Source organism: Oratosquilla oratoria, chromosome 8 (assembly GCF_046742065.1).
Source record: "Oratosquilla oratoria isolate Oo_2021 chromosome 8, ASM4674206v1, whole genome shotgun sequence".
NCBI lineage: Eukaryota > Metazoa > Arthropoda > Malacostraca > Stomatopoda > Squillidae > Oratosquilla > Oratosquilla oratoria.
Window position 1 is genome coordinate 76,347,381 of NC_134784.1, and position 18,976 is coordinate 76,366,356.

Sequence of the window (18,976 nt, forward strand, 5' to 3'; positions counted from 1 at the left end):
CCCACACAATGATAGATACTTGGAACAAATTGGACATGAGGCTGAGAAAATGGTACATCAAGGTAAGCAAAACAAAAGGAACAGAAAACAGGATGGAGAAGAAAAAAATTAAAAGTGGCCTATACTAATATGGACAGATTAATCTCAGGATTGAGTGAACTAAATGATTACCTGTCAGAAGAAAAACCAGACATAATGGGAATTGTGGAGACGAAATTATGGGTTCCACTACTACCAAATAGTGTTGGGCATGGGTTATATAATTATTGGATTAAAAACAGAAACAAGAAACAGGGCAGAGGAATCATGTTTTTGGCCAAGAAAAACTTAAATGTGACAAAGGTTACAGAGGGTAAAAACAGTGTGGAAATGATCATAAGACAGCAACATGAAAAGTAGAAAGTGTGTGGTGATTTATGGGCCCCCAAAAATGGGCTCTTGAAAAGAGAATGAGCATTCAAAAATGTTAGAAGATACAAGGCATTCATTAAACAAGATGATGAAGGATGGAGGCAACCTGGTACTTATGAGAGATTTTAACTGCAAGGAAATCTGTTGGGAAGCGATGACAGTGAAAGGTGAAGAGGATATATGGGGATATGTATTACTTGACATGACTATAGAACATACAATGACACAATGGGTCAATGAAAATACCAGATATGGAAGAAATGAAGAACCATCAAGACTAAATATTTGCAAAAGAACCTGAAATTGTGGATAAAATTGAATACAAGACACCATTTGGAAAGAATGACCACATACTAATAGAGGTTGAACTAAAGGAAATATACGTAGAAATGAAAAATATGGAAAAGGAAGACTGATGTGCAACAAAATGGACTTTGGAAAACTTAAGAAATTCTTTCAAAATGCAAATTGGGAAAAAGTTTTCAAAGAAGACACACAAGTAGGTAAATACACACACACCAGCCGAAGAAGACATAAATTCTTAATAGTGCAAGGAACACAGGAGGCCTGCTTTGTACTGAATGGGAGGGGGAGCAATTGTGGTTACCCAAAATTATTTTTCTGCAGTGTTATTTCGAACTAATAAGAGAAAATGCAGGAAAATAAAAACGATGATTTTGAGACGAATGTCGACTCAAAAGCAGAGCCATCTAGGGGCACCACACCAAAGTATAATGTAAACTGAGGAATTGAAACACTAGCAAGATGTAGACTGTATAATGAAGACTCCTTTTCCGGTTTTTTGGTGAGTATGAAAGAAGAAATTTGAGTCGAATTTTAGACATGGAAAGGGAAATGAGTAATAATAGAAAATGGTGGCAAATGAAGTCACTGAATTAAGAAAGGAGATTGTAGAATTAATGGAATGTTTCACCCAAGCTAACAACAAGATATCTGATCTGAAGAAATCAAACTCTGAACTCAGAACAAACTCAAGATAATAAAAAATGATATAACAGAAATTAAATGTGAAAATTAGACATGAGGCTGAGAAAATGGTACATCAGAGTGGGCAAAACAAAAACAAGATGGAGAAAGAAAAAAAATTCATAGATTATACATTTATTGGATTAAAAACAGAAACAAGAAACAGGGAGATGGAAATATGTTCTTGGCCAGGAAGTACTTGAATGTGACAAAGGTTACTGAGGATAAAAATAATGTAGAAATGATCATGCTAAAAGTCAAAGACAGAGATATGAAAAGTAGAAAGTTTGTGGTGATTTATGTGCCCCCAAAAATGGGCTCTTGGAAAGTGAATGAGCATTCAAAAATGTTAGAAGATACAAGGCATTCATTAAATGAGACACTAAAGGATGGAGGTAACCTGGTACTTATGGGGGACTTTAACTGCAAAGAAATCTGTTGGGAGATGACAGAGAAGAGCAAAGAAGATCTATGGGGAAATGTATTACTGGACATGACCATGAAACATACAATGACACAATGGGTCAATGAAAACACCACAGAAGTAATGAAGAACCATCAAGACTGGATTCAATATTTACAACAAAACCTGAAATTGTAGATAAAATTGAATACATGACACCATTTGGAAGAATATAAAGAAGATTGAAAGAATCCAGAGAGCATCCACAAAAATGGCCCCAGCACTTTCAACCTTGTCATATGAGGAGACTGGCTAAATTGAAGTTACCGACTTTGGAACAAAGAAGAGAGAGAGGCAACCTACTGACCATCTATAGAATCATAAAAGGCATGGAAATAATTGATAGAGAGGACTTACTAAATTGGGATAAGAGAAACACAAGAGGTCATGGAAAGAAATTAAAAAAGGATAGTTATAGAAGAGATCTGAAAGAAAAAAAGTTTTCCACACAGAGTGGTGGACACCTGGAACATACTGGACGAAACAATAGTGTGTGCAAAAAGAATACACAAATTTAAGAGCAAACTAGACACTGTGAGATACAAAGGCAAGACACCACAAGCATAGCTCCCCTTCCCATAAGATACAACTAGGTAAATACACACCACACACACACATATGTGTATATATATATATATATACATATATATATATATATATATATATATATATATATGAAGTTGAAAGTGTAAAATACAATGAACTGACAAAGATAAACGGCAAAATGCAAAAACTTAGATTGTAAAGTTGAGATAAAATTATCAGCTCGTGAAAAACAAACTTGTGTCCAAGACTGAAATATATATAATGAATAGAAAACCTAAAGAAGGAAATTTATTTTAAACTTATCAGAAAGAACAAGGTCAATCACCATACAGAAGACAATGAATACATCCTACATTGTCTTATTCTAGCCATGCCCAAACAACACAATATCTCTTCCTTGAGTGGCTTGTGACTATTACTGGGTACTGGGGAACTATGGGCCCCTTGTAAGAGAGATCTGGGACAACAGAATGATTGATCACGGCCAAAGATAATAAACAACACTGTATCATAAACTACACTAAAAAAGGTGTATAAACTGTGCTAAGTTGGAGTGACACTCAGCCAAGCAAGAACAAGAAGGAGATCTTGCTATGTTGAAGGAATTGCCAGCTGTACTAGGAACACAATATCACTCCAAGCAAACTCCTTCACCAGAGTGGCCCCAAAGCTCTTCAGTAGTCTCCTCAACTACCTGAAGAACACCATATCCTGTACTACAACAAGCTGGTGCATCATGTACCACTTCACTGGAGGCAATACAACCAGGGAGCAAAGAGCGGCAATTCCTGTAACTGACGCATGTTTGCCGAGATCTTCAAAAGGTATCAAGAATGTTGTAAAAGATGAAAGGAGAAGGAGATAAAATACTTTGAAAATAATAAAGGGACTGAGCATATCAGCAGTAGAGTGTAGATGAGTGTGTAGTTCTTGTGTTCTTGATGTTTTTAACACAGAGGGTGTGTGCCACAGGAGGGGAAAGGTAAGAGAAGTGATCTATGAGTGATTCACTTATGCATTTAATATGGTTAAAATAACTGGTAGTGGCTAAATAAATAAATGAATGAATAAAATAAATAGAATAAAACTATCATGGCCCAGATCAGTTCTACAGCCACTAGCCTGGTCATAACCAGAGCAAGGGTGCCATTGTGGAAGGTTATAATCCCTTCGAATCCACCTCACCCAATGACAGCAAACAGCTATGGACAACTGATGCTCATATCTCCCAAGCCTCCTCCTCTTCTTCCTCCTGACTTTCCCCTCATCCAAGCCTCCTCCTCCTCCTCCTTCTCCCTATTATTCCCTCATCCAAGCCTTCTCCTCCTCCCTACTATTACCCTCATCCAAGCAAAAACCCAAATCTCTTCCATCCTATTTCCCCATTCAAACCACCTCCTCCTCTTTTTATCCTTCCCTTACCTGACCAAGATGAACAAAATGGCTACCACCAACACTGCCACTTCAAAACAAACAAGAAAAAGAATATTTGTGCAGCATGTGATAAGGATGCAGAGCCCTTACATGCCCGAGTGCCGCCCCCGGCAAAGTTCCATCCCCCAACAAATTGCTGCCCCCCCCCAGCAAAGTGCCGCTCCAGGGAAAGTTTTCAGTGACACCCCCCTCCTCTCCCCATCACCACTTCCCATCTCCACCATCCCTTAGAGCCTGTTTTAGCTATTGGCTTGCAAAATAATTAAATGGATTTTAAAAATTGTATTTAATGTCCCTATTGCAGAAAGGATAAGGGAAAATATTTCATATTCTGTTGATTCTAACACAAAATTCATATATTACAGTAAAATATTCAGGGCTCTTTTGACCTTTTTTATTATAATTATTTTGTCAGCCTTGTGGGCAGCATGTCCAGGCTAGAATTGCCGCCCCCCCCTAAATGTGCCGCCCAAGGGCATATGTCCCCCCTGACCCCCGCATGTGAGGGCCGTGTAATGACGACTATTTAGATCATACCATTTGTTGCAATGACTGCAATAACTGGATACACTTTTTTAGCATGCATCTACCCCTGTACCAGCTGATGTGTCTCATAAATACACAGGAGGTACACCTGTGAGAGGTGCTATACTGCAAAATACCGCAATGATGAATGGGCAGAAAAGGCTCAGGAAGCCCAGGATATGATAAATCAGCAAGCAAAAACCAGAGTAGGGACAAACACTGCCACCCCGGAGGCCCAGGAAACTGTGGATTGGTAGGTGGGATACCAAAGTGAGGACAGGCTCAGCCATTCAGGTGGGCCAGTTGGGACAATCCAATTGAGACCTGGGCATGCTAGAAGAGGAAGGCTGTGTTGTATCAGGAGCACCCAAAGAACGTCTAAAAAAATTAGGACCTTGACACACCACAGTTTCATCTACAATGGAACACATCTCTTCAACTGCATCCTGACAAAATTCAGGAATCTGTATGGTTGGCCAAGATTCCAGACCAACTACCTATGCCAGGATACCCACGGTCCAACTACAACAGCCTACTACGCTGGATCATATAGGGAAAAGAGCTGGCTGGCCTCAGTGGAGATCCATCTCAGCTGTCAATAACTGACAAAATAGAGAATGTAGATACTATTATCTTTTTCTAAGAGAATTTCAATAGATTAAGAGGAAATGAACACAAAATTTGGTATTACTCCAGAAATACACATCTAAGCAATATATTAGTAAAAAATTAGATACTAATTTTGTAAATTAAAATAAATCAATGTAATATACATTTTAGTAGCAGAAATCAATAACTAAAAAAACTGGTAAAAGTGGTACACTAGCTACAACTTGAATGTTGGTGAGGTTTGAGACACCATGTTTCTTGACGAAGATGAACTAATGGAAGTCTAATAAATTGATCTAGTCTGATCTTATAACTTCTTGGGATACTAAGTGCATACCCCATAAAAGGTTAGGTTAGGTTATGCCAAGTTAGGTTAGACTTGACCAATTTATAAGGCTTCCATTAATTTGTCTTTGACAACAAACAAAAACACAGGATCTCAAACTTCTGTGTTGTACCTTCAAACTTTGTGTATGACTTTTTAGCAAATTTCTTTATTATTTATTTCAGCCACTAATAAATATACATTACATTGATATATCATAATTTACAAAATATATATTTTCTTGATATATCACTTTGGTGTGCATCTCTGGAGATTTACTCAGTATTTAAAAAAATATATATAAGTTTTTGAAAAACTTATATATATTTTTTTTAACAGTGGTTCTTGTAATGAGATACCAAATTTAAAATTATGTAGTAAACACGGTTCTATTCCAGTATCATGCAAACACATTTTTAACTTATTCTGTTCTTGCATTTCAAAGGTCTATATTTTTCAAACTTTGCTTTGAAATACAATCAATGGAATGATTAGGTTATGTTGTTATGTTAGGAGTTATTGGACAATGTAAATTTCATGTTAAATGAGGCAAGTTTGCGTGATTCTAGAATTTTACCTCGACCACAGCATATGAATTTAAACATAGATATGATAAGTTAGGATAAATATCTAGAATGAATATATGTTAAAAGTGTAACTAGTCTTAGGGGGTGAGCATGATAAAGCAGCAATGGTTGCAGTCAATCTCGCAAAATTATCCTGGTAAGTTATACTGATAAGTCACCCAGAGCACTACAACTACTATGATTTCTCCTACTTATGTACCCACAGCTACATAACTACGTCAATCACCTTGGTACGGTGTCAACATGCACTTAGTGTACAAACATCATTCAAATCTTCGCTGGTTTGTTGCTGTTTTGATTTGAGTTTATCGCTCGGTTAGAGGCTACATTTTTAAAATGCGATACATACATATAATTTCCCTTCAACCGGTAAATAACAATTCAAAATATACCAAAGAAGTATATTTTGTTTATATAGAAGCATAATTTATACACTATTTAGTTAAACTCTCCATTTACAACATTTTGTAATTAGAAAGATGTATTGGATTATTATTTGGGGTTAATCGAATTACTTACATCCTGCAAGGCGACGCTTCGCAACTTCTGCCAGTCTGTAGTGTTAGTCAGTAACCAACGTCAAAGTAGGATGAACAAAAGCACAGTTATGCTCGATACAACGTATATTACCTGAATGTGTTATATTGATAAAAGAATGTAACATAATCCAAACGTAGTACGAGGAACAAAATATTTAGCATTATTCTTACCAATATAATATAGCATAATTTTAGCTACCGTCTAATATAACTCCGCATAAGATATCTGGTCACCCTACTTTGCGTACCGTTACATTTCTATGGTATTATTTCTAGGTTCAATGTTTTAGGCCACCGGCCAATACCCGATCCCATGAACCCCACTCCCCAAGACAGAGCGAAAATACTTTTTACCGAAGCGTGTCTTTTATCCGAATTAGACTAGGAATAATGAATAAACTGGGATGTTCTTTGCAATTCTAACATATTTTAATTTATATCGTCAACCGTAAGAGTCCGAAGCAGTTCGTACAATTGTGGTTTTCATTGTATCTCTGCTTCTAATTGTTGTAGAATCATAATTTTGGTGTCCAAAGTCCAAACTTATGGGTTTCCGTTAAGGAAGCCAGTCGTGGTCTTTCTGACAAACTATCTCTTACCACCTCTGAAAATATTTCATGATTCCGGTTTCGTCCCATTCCCATTTACATCTCTCCTTCAGCCAAAGTGTTCTTTTGACATTTATGGTTGTTAAAAGTACACATGAAAAGTGAAATTTATAATTCAGCAACATTTTAACTCATTGAGTGGAAATTGGATTGTGTACATCGATAATAAAAAAAAATTATCTACATGCTTTCTTATTCAGAACAGGTCATTCACCATCACTGCCATCATAGTGGATTCAGTGGATCATCATGGTGGTCGTCATCATCATTGTTATTTATTGGTTTTTGGTAAATATTTATCAACACCTGGGGTTAAGTATCGTCATAAAAACATAACGGTTTCAGCTATCCCTCACAAGAATCCAACCATAAATATCATTGAACCAATAAATGCGTGTGGCTGTGGTACAGATGAGGATATATGGGAAGAATTGGCGGTTTGTGAGAAGGAAAGAAGATGGATGTGTTAGTATTAAGTGGAACTGAGCTGAAAGGGAGGGGTGAGTTTAAGTATTAGAGTATGTTGGGAGTAATCAGTAACCGAGGGAGGGAAGTAGTGCCTTTGTTGGTAAGTAGCGAGATAGAGTGCACGGCGGAGTGAAGGGATTTCAAGGATAATGTGGACGAAGATGAAATTAGGATGAACAATATGGGTTTTAGTAAGAAAAATGAGGGGCAATGGAAGGCCTTTGAGGTCGAATTAAATGAGTGTACTGAGATCTTTTGGGAGGAAAGTAAATCCAATGGTGATGGGGAATTTTAATTTTTAAGTAGGATATTAACTAATAGATGGAATGGTTAGGAGGTTTGCTATATATGTTAAGAATTATAGTGGAGAGATTATGTGTGTTTAGAAAGGGAATTAATGACAGCAAACCCAGTGTTTAAGTAAGAAGAGAGCCAAACATAACTATACATGGTAAAGGGTGGTGGAGGGAAGGGTGGTTGATAGAGCATTGATGGACTGTGTATTGGTACATAGAAGGAGGAGTGGAAGAGCTCTGGTCATTAATGTTTTCAGGGGAGAGAGTGGAAGATTCAGATAATTTTTGTGGAAAAGGGAGGTTAAAGGAGTGGAACATGAGGAAAAGACGGGAAGTCGAGAAATACAGAGAGTAATCAGACTGAGATGGTGAGGAGCACAAGCCAGGATGTGAGTAGCTGCGGCTGAAGCCACCAGGTTCACCCTACTGTGCAGGTAACAGTCACTGCTAGGAATCGGAGAGAAATGTGGGATTCGAACCCGTAACTAAACGAATGCGAGATCAGCGCGCTTCCGATCACGCCACCAGCGCACCAGAATGAGAAGGATAAATGGAAAGACTATCAGAAGCTGAGAGGAGTGTGGGAAATGATGAGGGAAAAAATAACAATGGGTCCGTTTCAAGGAGGAAGTGGCTTATCTATCTACCTATCTATCTACATACAAAAGAGTTTCTTCTCCCTCACGAAGGAGGTAGCTAACCAAGGCATACTCCCACCCTCCACCCATCCCACACCCATTTCTTTCAAAGATGAAGTGATAAAGTGCACGAATGTTATATGTAGGACGAGGAGGGCAAGAGGGAACAGATGGAGAGACAGCGAATGGTGGAATGAAGAGGTGAAAGATAAGAGGCGAGCGGGTGAGAACTGGTTGCAAGGTAGAATCTGGAAAGCATATGAGAGGCACATGAATAGAGGAAAAGCAAAACGCAAGGTGAGGGAGGCAAAGAGGAGGGTAGATGTAAAGTGGTGTATGAGATTGACAGTTAATTTTGGAAATAATGTAAAGGTTTTGGAAAGAAATGAAGAGAGGGAGAGGGTGAGTCAGGCAGAGAGTAAATTGAAAAGGGTCCAGACGGACACATGTTACTAGGGGTGATCAGAAAGTAATGACAGTCGGACTCGTAGCTGAGAGACTATAAGTGTTCGGGGGCGGGGAGCAAGGGGCAGCAAGTGTTGCCTGTTGTTACATGTTTGAGCTTGTCGCTGTTTGTCTAGCTTACATTTTATCGTTGCGCTGTGCGATTGCGTCATTGTTGGTTTGCCTCTCTAACCGGAAACATGGATTTTTCGAAAGAAGGCTGCAGATTCTACACCTTCACAAGGTGGAAACTCGGGAAAAAAGCAACGGAGATCAGAGAGGAATTGTTGCAAGTTTTTCCCGAGTCTACTCCATCACTGGACTCGAGCTTTCGCAGCCGGAAAATTGCAGCTAGAAGATGATCATCGTCCTGGCCGCCCTCGGACATCCGTGACCGAAGCAACGACGGTCCGTGCGCGGGCCATCATTGACGAAGATCCAACTGTTACTCTTCGATTCTTATCCTTGGAGCTCGGTGTCAGTTATGGGAGCGCACATGACATCGTGCACGAACACTTAGGGCTGAGGAAGAAGTGTGCTCGATGGATACCTCATTTGCTTACGGAAGAGCAGAAGAGCGAACGGGTGCGGATTTGTCGTCTATGGCTGGCTGAATTCGAGCCAAATGGTCCGAAACGGTTCTCAGATGTAGCTACCGGAGATGAGTGTTGGATTTCTTTCTTCACCACCAGAGACAAGCAGTCTAACATGGTGTGGTTGAGTGATGAAGAACCTCGACCTCAGATTCTGAAGGAAGGATTTCGCAGCAGGAAGCGCCTTTTCACCATCTTCAATTCACAAGGACCAATGTGTGTGGATGTAATGCCTCAACAGTGTACTATCACAGCCCAGTACTACACTGATCACGTCCTTCCTCGAGTCCTGGAATATCAGGCCAAGACTGCACCAACCCGTCGCCGATCGCGCCTTTTGCTGCACCATGACAATGCTGCCCCCCACAAAGCTCGCCTCACTGTGCAGTTCCTGGAGCAGCAGGGGATCACACTTCTCCCCCACCCACCCTACTCGCCTGACCTTGCTCCCTGTGATTTTTGGTTGTTTCCAAAGATCAAGGGTGCGATCGCAGGGAAGCTGTTTCATCGCATCCAAGATCTGGCGCGAGCAGTCAATTCAGAGCTACGAGGTATATCGGCTTCTGAGTACCGTGAGTGCTTCATGAAGTGGCGAAAGAGGATGGAACATTGCATAGAGGCAGGAGGGGAGTACTTTGAAGGAATGTAGGCCACTATTTGGATTTACCTCTGTACCGTGAAAATATATGGTATCACTGTCATTACTTTTTGATCACCCCTCGTAATGGAAGTAAAGGTAGTAATGGGAAGATGTTTTGGATGATGGAGAACATAAACACAGGGGAAGGCACGGAACCCTAAACACTCTAACGTTTCGTTCACGTAGAACTTCTTCAGAGAGTGTACGGAAAACTGTAATTGAAGTGTATGTACTAAACTTAGTTATCTTGTCGGATACTTGGGAAAAATCGTTTTTCTGGCGTGTTCTAGAATTGAAATACTAGTTTGTTTTGCTAAATTGATAAATCCTCCTCGATGGTTCGATGACATCTTAGTTGAAATATATGCTGATTCTACAATTCTAGCGAATTTATCAAAACCTTTATGCAGCACTGCAGCTCCTCTCCAGTTTGGTAAATGATCGAATCTTTCAGCATGAACTACTAAAGAATTAATGTCATATGTGCTTTAATGTCGTTTTTACGTTCATAAATTATTTTATTTAATCCCCTTGATCACTCGCCATAATATGCCATTGTGCAACTATTGCACGGGATTTTGTATATGACACTGCTTTTGGAATTGGTTCTCTTTTCGGAAGTCTTTACCAAATCACCTATCCTCTTATTAGTCATTTTAGCTATGTTTATGCCTGTTTTTGTTAAATATTTGTCTATCATTGGTAAAATTTCTGAGCCAGGTACTGATACAAAATTGGTAGTATCTTTACCATTTCTCCCTTTCTTTCCACGATTATAAATATCTATTGCTTTTCTTTTTATTCTCCTCAATACTCCCTCTGGGTATCCAAGTTTGTCAAAGGTTTTCACAATATAATCAGATTATTCTTATAGGTATTCTTTGCTACATATTCGTAGTGTCCTAAGAAAAAAAGCCTATTACTATACCACTCTTTGTCGTATCATCATGTGCGGAGAAGTAATGTACCAAATCCTCTTTGTTTTCCTTCTGAATACTGAGAAAGACAGTTTTTCCTACTCGTCGTATTAATGTATCTAGGGGGGGCAGTTGTCCATTTTGTTCCTCTTCCACGGTGAACTGGATATCGCTGTTGACCGCGTTAAGCATTCTCACTTTATCATTTACGTTAGTGTTTTCGGGTATGATAGCGAGGACGTCGTCTACATATCTAAACCAGTGTGATCCTCTATCATTAATTCTGATAAAGTTTTCTTTTTCCAGTAACTCCATGCATAAGAGGCCATCACTGCACTTAAAGGAATACCCATAGCGAGACCTCTGTGTTGTTCATACTCGTCGCCATTAAAACTAAACGCACCGACGCAAAGAATACCTAGAAGAGCTTGATTATATATATATATATGTATTTACCTAGTTGTATTTTACGGGAAGGGGAGCTATGCTCGTGGGGTCCCGTCTTCATATCTCATTTTATCTAAACTATTTTTAAATTCATGTATTGTTTTTGCACACACCACTTTCTCATCTAACTTGTTCCAACTGTCTATTGCTCTGTGAGGAAAGCTGTTCTTTTTCAAATCTCTTCTATAGCTGTCTTTTTTTATTTTCTTTCCGTGTCCTCTTGTATTTCTGTCATCCCATTTTATCAGATTCTCTCTATCAGTAATTTCTATGCCTTTCATGATTCTGTAAATAGCTATCAAATCTCCTCTCTCTCTTCTTTGCTCTAGTGTCTGTAGTTTAAGTTTTTGTAGTCTCTCTTCATATGATAGTTTTGAGAGTGTTGGTGCCAATTTTGTAATTGCTCTTTGTATTCTTTCAAGTTTTTTTATACATTTTTTTGTACTTGGTGACCATATCGTTGCTGCATATTCCAATCTTGGTCTTATCAGGGTGATTAGGATTTTCCTCACCATTTCTTCATCCAGGTATGTAAATGCCACTTTGATTGTTCTTATTAAATTATAAGTTTCTCCAAAAATCTTATTTATATGTTTCTCAGGTGCCATATTATTCATAACAATGACTCCCAGGTCCTTCTCATTTTCTACTCTTTTTATTCCTTCTTCTCCCAAATTATATGATCCTGTTATTCTGTTTTTGCTTTTTCCAAATTCCATTATACTACACTTTTTTGTATTGAACTCCATCTCCCACTTCCTACTCCATTCTTGTACTTTATTTAGATCTCTCTGTAGTGATTCACAATCTTCTTCAGTTTTCACTCTTTTCAGTAATTTTGCATCATCTGCAAAGAAGCTCATATAGCTTTCAATTCCTTCATCCATATCATTAATATATATAGCAAACATTATTGGGGCCAGAACTGTTCCCTGCGGGACACCGCTTATTACTTCATTCCATTTTGAGTGCTGATCTCTTATCACTACTCTCATTTTTCTTTCTTGCAAAAAGTCTTCCATCCAATTTAGCAATTTACCTTGTATTCCTCCTTCATATTCTAATTTCTTAAGCAACTTCTTATGTGGTACTTTGTCAAAAGCTTTTTTTAGGTCTAGAAATGCACAATCAGCCCATCCATCTCTTTCTTGTATTATATCTATTAGCCTTGAATAGAAGCATATTAAATTGGTGACGCATGATCGTCCTTGTCTGAATCCAAATTGCCTTGGATTTAGTACGTTGTTTTTTTCCAAGTATTTTACCCATCTATTTTTGATAATTCTTTCACAAATTTTTGCTATTGTACTTGTTAGAGAGACTGGTCTATAGTTGGTAGGTTCTTCTTTATTTCCTCCTTTATATATAGGTACTATATTTGCTTTTTTCCAATCTTCTGGAACTTTTCCTTCTTTTAAGGAACTGCTTATTATGCTATGTATTTTGTCTGCCAGTTCATTCCTGCATTCTTTCAGAATCCAGTTTGCTATTTCATCTGGCCCATGCGATTTTCTGACATCAAAATTACCCAAGTGTGTCAATATTTCATTCTTTGTTACTTCTATTTCTTCCATAGGGGGGACTTTTTCCTTCCACTCAATCTCTTCAGGTTGTATATTTTCCCTTGTAAACACTGATTTAAAATGTTTGTTCATAATTTCTGCCATTTCCATTTCCTCAGTGTATTCAACTCCTCCTTGTCTTAATTTCTCCAAGTCTTGTTTGTTTTTCAGTTTATTGTTTACAAATCTGTAGAATAGTTTTGGTTGATCTTTACACTTTTCTATAACATCTTTTTCATATTTTCTTTTTTCCTCTCTGCACTTTTGTACATATTCATTTCTATAACCAGTATATATTTTCCATTTTTCAGGTCTTCTGTCTTTTTTCCATCTGGTCCAGGCTTTGTCTCTTTTGTCTTTTAACTCCCTACAACTTTTGTTGTACCAGCATTTTACATATTCTTTTTCTTGTTTTTGTCTTGGGACATACTTTTCCACTCCTTTTTTGTAAATTTTTGTCAAAATATTCCATTTCTCTTCCACTGATGTTTCTTCTTTGTATATTTCTTCCCAGTTTTCTTGTTGGAAGAATTCTCTTATTTTATCAAAGTTTGTTTTTTCATACATCATTCTTCCTTTTCTATATTGTTCATTTCTTTTCATATATTTTTCTTCATTAAGTTCCAGTTCAATCAATATGTGGTCACTTTTACCTATTGGTGTTTTATATTCAATCTTGTCCACTATTCTAGGTTCAGATGTAATTATTAAGTCTAGCCTCGATGGTTCTTCTTCATATCTATACCTAGTGTTCTCTTGTATCCATTGTGTCATTGAATGGTCAGTAATCATCTCAAGTAGAGCATTTCCCCATGAGTCATCACCACTCTTTACTGTCATTTCTTCCCAGCAGATTTCTTTGCAATTAAAGTCGCCCATCATAACTATTCTTCCTCCGTCTTCCATTATTTTAGTTAATGCTATCTTTGTGTCCTCTAACATACTTTTATGTTCACTCTCCTCCCATGAGGCTGTTTTCGGAGACACATAATTTATCACAAATTTTCTGCTCTTCTTATCTCGGTCTTCCACTTCTATCATAATCATCTCTACTGTATTCTTTCCATATATGACACCTTTCACGTTTATATCCTTCTTAGTCAGGAACATAACTCCACCCCCTTGTTTTTTCTCTCTGTTTCTAATCCAATAATTGTATGTATCATGTCCTACACTGTTGGGTGGTAGTGGGCCTTTTAATTTTGTTTCTACAATTCCCATTATGTCCGGTTCTTTTTCTTTCAAATAATCATTCAGTTCATTCAATCCTGTTATCAATCCATCTATATTTGTGTAAGACACTCTTAGTTTTCTGCCACTTCCATTGTGTTCTCTGTTTCCCTTATGTTTTTCTTTAGTATGTCGAACTGTTTTATTTTCATGTTCACTACTCTCCAATAGAATCTCTCTTTCTCTGACTCCGTTCTTTCCTCGTTTTTTGCCTTAGCTTCAATTCTTTTCTGCTTTTCTGCCTCTCTTTCCTCCTTGTTCATTTCTCTTTTTATCCATAACTTTTTTATATTGATCATTTGTTGCTAGTTTCCCTGTCTTGGATAGAATTTTCTCTGCCGTTGTTTGTGACCTGAATTTAATCTTAATTGGTCTGGTCTTATCTGTACTATATTTTCCGAGTCTGAATTTTTCCTCAATTTCCTTTATGATTTCTGGTTCATCTTCCTGGACTAATTTTAATAAACTGCTTACTCTTTCATTTTCCTCCTTGATTCTTGCGGTTCTATCTGGGTTATGTTTCTCTTCCATTCCTAATATAATTATACATTTCTTTTTGTCAGCTAATTCTCTTACTATATTCTCCTTCTGTCTCATCACTTTAATAACTGAGTCTTCATTATGTTCTTTCAATTGCTGTTTGACTATGTCAGTGAATGAAACCTTATTCCCTTCTTGAGTTATTCTCCAATTTTTAGCTTCTGTAGCTATTTTCTCTCTGTTTTCATTACTATTCTTCTTCAATTTCTCATTCTCCTCCTTTACATTTCCTAACTGTCTTTTTAGGTCCTCTATTTCTTCAGTTAAGTTTCTGTTAGCCTTCTCTAGTTGTTCCAACCTTTCAATTCTCTGGAAAATGGAGTCTACATTACCTAACTTACGTTCCAAGTCCTCGATCACCTTATCAACTCTCTCCTCTAGTCTTATCAGTCGGGGGGGGGGGTTGTGTCCCCCCCACCCTCTTTAAATCCCTGGAACATATTCTCGTCACTTTCTTCTGTATTGCTCCTCTCTATACTTCTAATCTTTACATTTTTATTAAACATTTCATCCTCACTCAGTCTTTTGTTTACCTTTCTCTTGTCTGGCTGGGCAAAGTCTACTCCCTCCTCATTTCCTTCCATTTCCCTCAGTAATCCCTCCCCTTTTCCTCTTTCCCTACTTTCCCACTACTCCACGAGCAATTTCCCCCCCACCCTGTAAAAACACTAGGCACTTCTCTTTGCGTTGGGATCCACAGACTTCAGTTTTCTTCAGAACGTCATCCAAGCCGTCCATTCGCTGAAGTGTGTGTGTGTGTGTGTATATATATATACATATATATATATATATACATATATATATACATATATATATATAAATATAAGAGTATCTGTTGGGCTTTTATGGATCTGGAAGATATTCATGACAGGGTCAATAGTGTAGTGACGCGCCGTTGGTAAAAACCAGACTGGCCGTCACACAACTCGAGCTAGGCTTATATACTCGCTGTAGTTTGCAAGCGTAGTTCGCAAAGACGTCTAGGCCAGCCAGCCGGCATCCAATCAGAAACTCGGGAAAGCTTCCCGGGTTCCCATCAGGCAAGGAGCTAGCCTCTTTCAACCACTGTCTCTTCACCTGCCCCGCCCTGGGGCAACACTTCCAGCACTTCAGGGACCTCCTGGGGGATCCAACTACAGCCCTGTACCCTCTCCGGGCAAATAGTAATACGGAGGATTCGTGACTGGGGAGTGATGTGAAATTTACCCCTAATCACAGACCTCATATAAACCCAACAGTGTGAAGTGCAAATGCGACGAAGCGTGTGCTAAAGCAGTGAGGGGGCGAGTTCTATGAGAGAACCAGTCTCCCGTCAATACATACCTTCATCCTTCCTTCCGTTCCCACACACCATCAACACCATAACAAAGAGGAAGAAACCCACCAAATGGCCCCAAAGCCACGGTAAGTTATGTTGTAATGGAATGTCCAAACAAAGCAGAAAAGGTGAAATTATTACACATTCACAGATACATGATGCTTTGTGATGCCATTGTACTTTTCAGGGATCGTCGAGTCCCTGCCGATCACAGGTATGTAGTTTTTTGCTTCTGAACGTTGTGAAAATTCACGAGAGTATTCCAGAATGAACTCGGCGGGGCGGTCACCTAGATTGAACATACACCGTCAGCATTACGTATTAAAAGGGATGGGAAATTTGTAGGAAGTCATAATATCCTCCACAAGGTGGAGGTGGGGCTACGGCAGGGTTGTGTGATGTCACAATGGCTGTACGGGAGATAAATGCGAGGGTGATAGCTTTGGTACTGTTTAATGAGAATGGGAAGATGAACCCTTGGATCTTTGGGGATAACAATGCACTTGCGAGAGGGTCAAAGAAGGTTCTAAAGCAGCGAGTAGCCGAGTTTGGGAGAGCATGTGAGAGGAAAAAGCTGGAAGCAAATGTGGGCAAAAGTAAGGTGATGAGATGTACAAAGGGAGAGAGTAGCGATGAGTTAAAAGCTAGTCGGGAGTTTTTAGCACTTCGGGTCATTTGTACAGAGAATAGAGAGGGGAACGGAGGTAAACAACAGTCTGAGGAAAACGAGTAAATGTCACGGGGGGATGAACAGTGTCATGTGAAATATATTCGGACGGATCCAAAAGGAAGCCTATGTGAAGGGGTGATCCAATGTGCCTACGTATGGTGCAGGTGCTTGGAACGTGAAAATTTTATGTGATTCACCATGGTCTTGGATCACGTGTGAACCCGTGATCGACAGCTATTCCCCTCCCGGAAGAAAGCTGAGAGCTCATATATGACCGATCTATGGGTAATGCTGTGACCTTACACACACACACACACACACACACACACACACACACACACACACACACACACACACACACACACACACACACACACACACACACACACACACACACACACACACACACACACACACACACACACACACACACACACACACACACACACACACACACCAAACTCCCCCGCCCACGAGAGTTGGAGTAACAACCCGCAGCGCAGCGATAATGAAATAATTTCAGTTCTGGTCAGGATTCTAACTTGGACCGCCGTAGTGGCAGTCGGGTGTTCTAACCACTGCGCCGGGAGGTGTGTTTGTGATAATATATATATATTATATATGTATATATATATATATATATATATATGTATATATATATATATATATACATATAGATATACCAATTGCTTTTTTTCCCTTACATGGGGGGTAGCCAAAAAGAAAAAGGCATAGAAACCACTCCAACCCATTCCCTACATATTCCACTCCCCTCCCTCCCACCTATCTTGGCACCTCCTGGATGATGGGTCATCCCTGCATCCTATCCACTGCCCTGAGTCAGAAGCTGTGTCGCAAGACACAGCACATCCACAGCAAGGCCGCTTCATAAATTCGGCGATCCCCAAAGCAGAAAAGTAGAAGACGGGGAGAAATCCCTATGGGCTGTGTCAATTTTTTTCTTATACATACTCCCTCACCCCCCATCCCCCACCCACTCCCCCTCATGCATCACAGCATCATCCATACACAACCCTTCTTCATTCACCCCTATCTTCTGTCCTCTCCCGTCCTTCCTCCACAGACATTCCTCTCTTTAATAATGCCCCTTTCACCCCATCCATCCATCTCATCCTAGGACACCCCCTCATATTTATTCCTTCCAGCTCTGCCTTCCACACCTCTTTTACTAATCTTTCTTCATTCATTATTTCCATGTGTCCAAAACATCCTAATACTCTTTCATCAACCCTATCTCCCAGTTCCCTTTCCACCCCTGTTCTCCTCACCTTCTCATTCTCACATTTCTCACTCTAGCCTAGTAACCACTATCATACTTCTCAGACATTTCATCTCAAACACATTCAAACTCCTTCTCTCTTCCTCTCTTATGTTCCATGGAACATATATGTATGTATATATATATATATATATATATATATATATATATATATATATGTATATGAGTTCATATATATATATATATCACAACAAAGATATGTCGTAGCACATTTGTAAAATAATACTGATGACCCACTTTCGGAGAAGAATAAGCGAAGATATAGAGATCTGTATATTTCGATCACTTACTGTGATCCTCTTCAGCAGATATGAGTTACAAAGTAGAGAACAACGCGTGCCTGGCATGTGACCTGAGCCTCCGTCCCTTCTTGCTACCTCACTGTTTCATTATAAATACACATTGTTCTCTACTTTGTAACTCATATCTGCTGAAGAGGATCACAGTAAGTGATCGAAATATACAGATCTCTTTATCTTCGCTTATTCTTCTCCGAAAGTGGGTCATCAGTATTATATATATATATATATATATATATATATATACATATATATATATATATATGTATATATATATATATATACAGTATATATATATATATATATATATATATATATACCGTATATATATACATATACATATATAGATATGTATATATATCGAAGAGCTCTGAAGATTTTGAAGATTTGCAACTGAGGCAAGTTAAATTTTGAATATACTCACTAGACTTAGAGTAGAAATAATATATGGGGTATTAATAGAATATCAAAGGTTGTGGATAAGGACGAGTCATACAAGATGATGAATACAAGATGTAATTTGATAGTTCTAGGAAGTTCCACCGCTTACATTGCCCAACACTGGTTTTAGAATTAAATA

The 18,976-nt window shown here is 38.6% G+C and overlaps 1 protein-coding gene across 5 annotated transcripts in view; it reads right to left on the reverse strand.

Annotated features, from left to right (window-relative positions):
• Positions 1–6,220, reverse strand: part of LOC143027839 (uncharacterized) — a 59,151-nt gene extending 52,931 nt beyond the window's left edge. For 2 of the 5 annotated variants that reach the window (XM_076189477.1, XM_076189473.1), the window contains exon 1: positions 6,114–6,220. The gene's annotated coding sequence lies outside the window, so the exon portion shown is untranslated. The remainder of the gene's footprint in view (positions 1–6,113) is intronic. The other 3 variants (XM_076189474.1, XM_076189475.1, XM_076189476.1) reach the window with 3 other exon arrangements.
• Between the last annotated feature and the right edge of the window lie 12,756 nt (positions 6,221–18,976).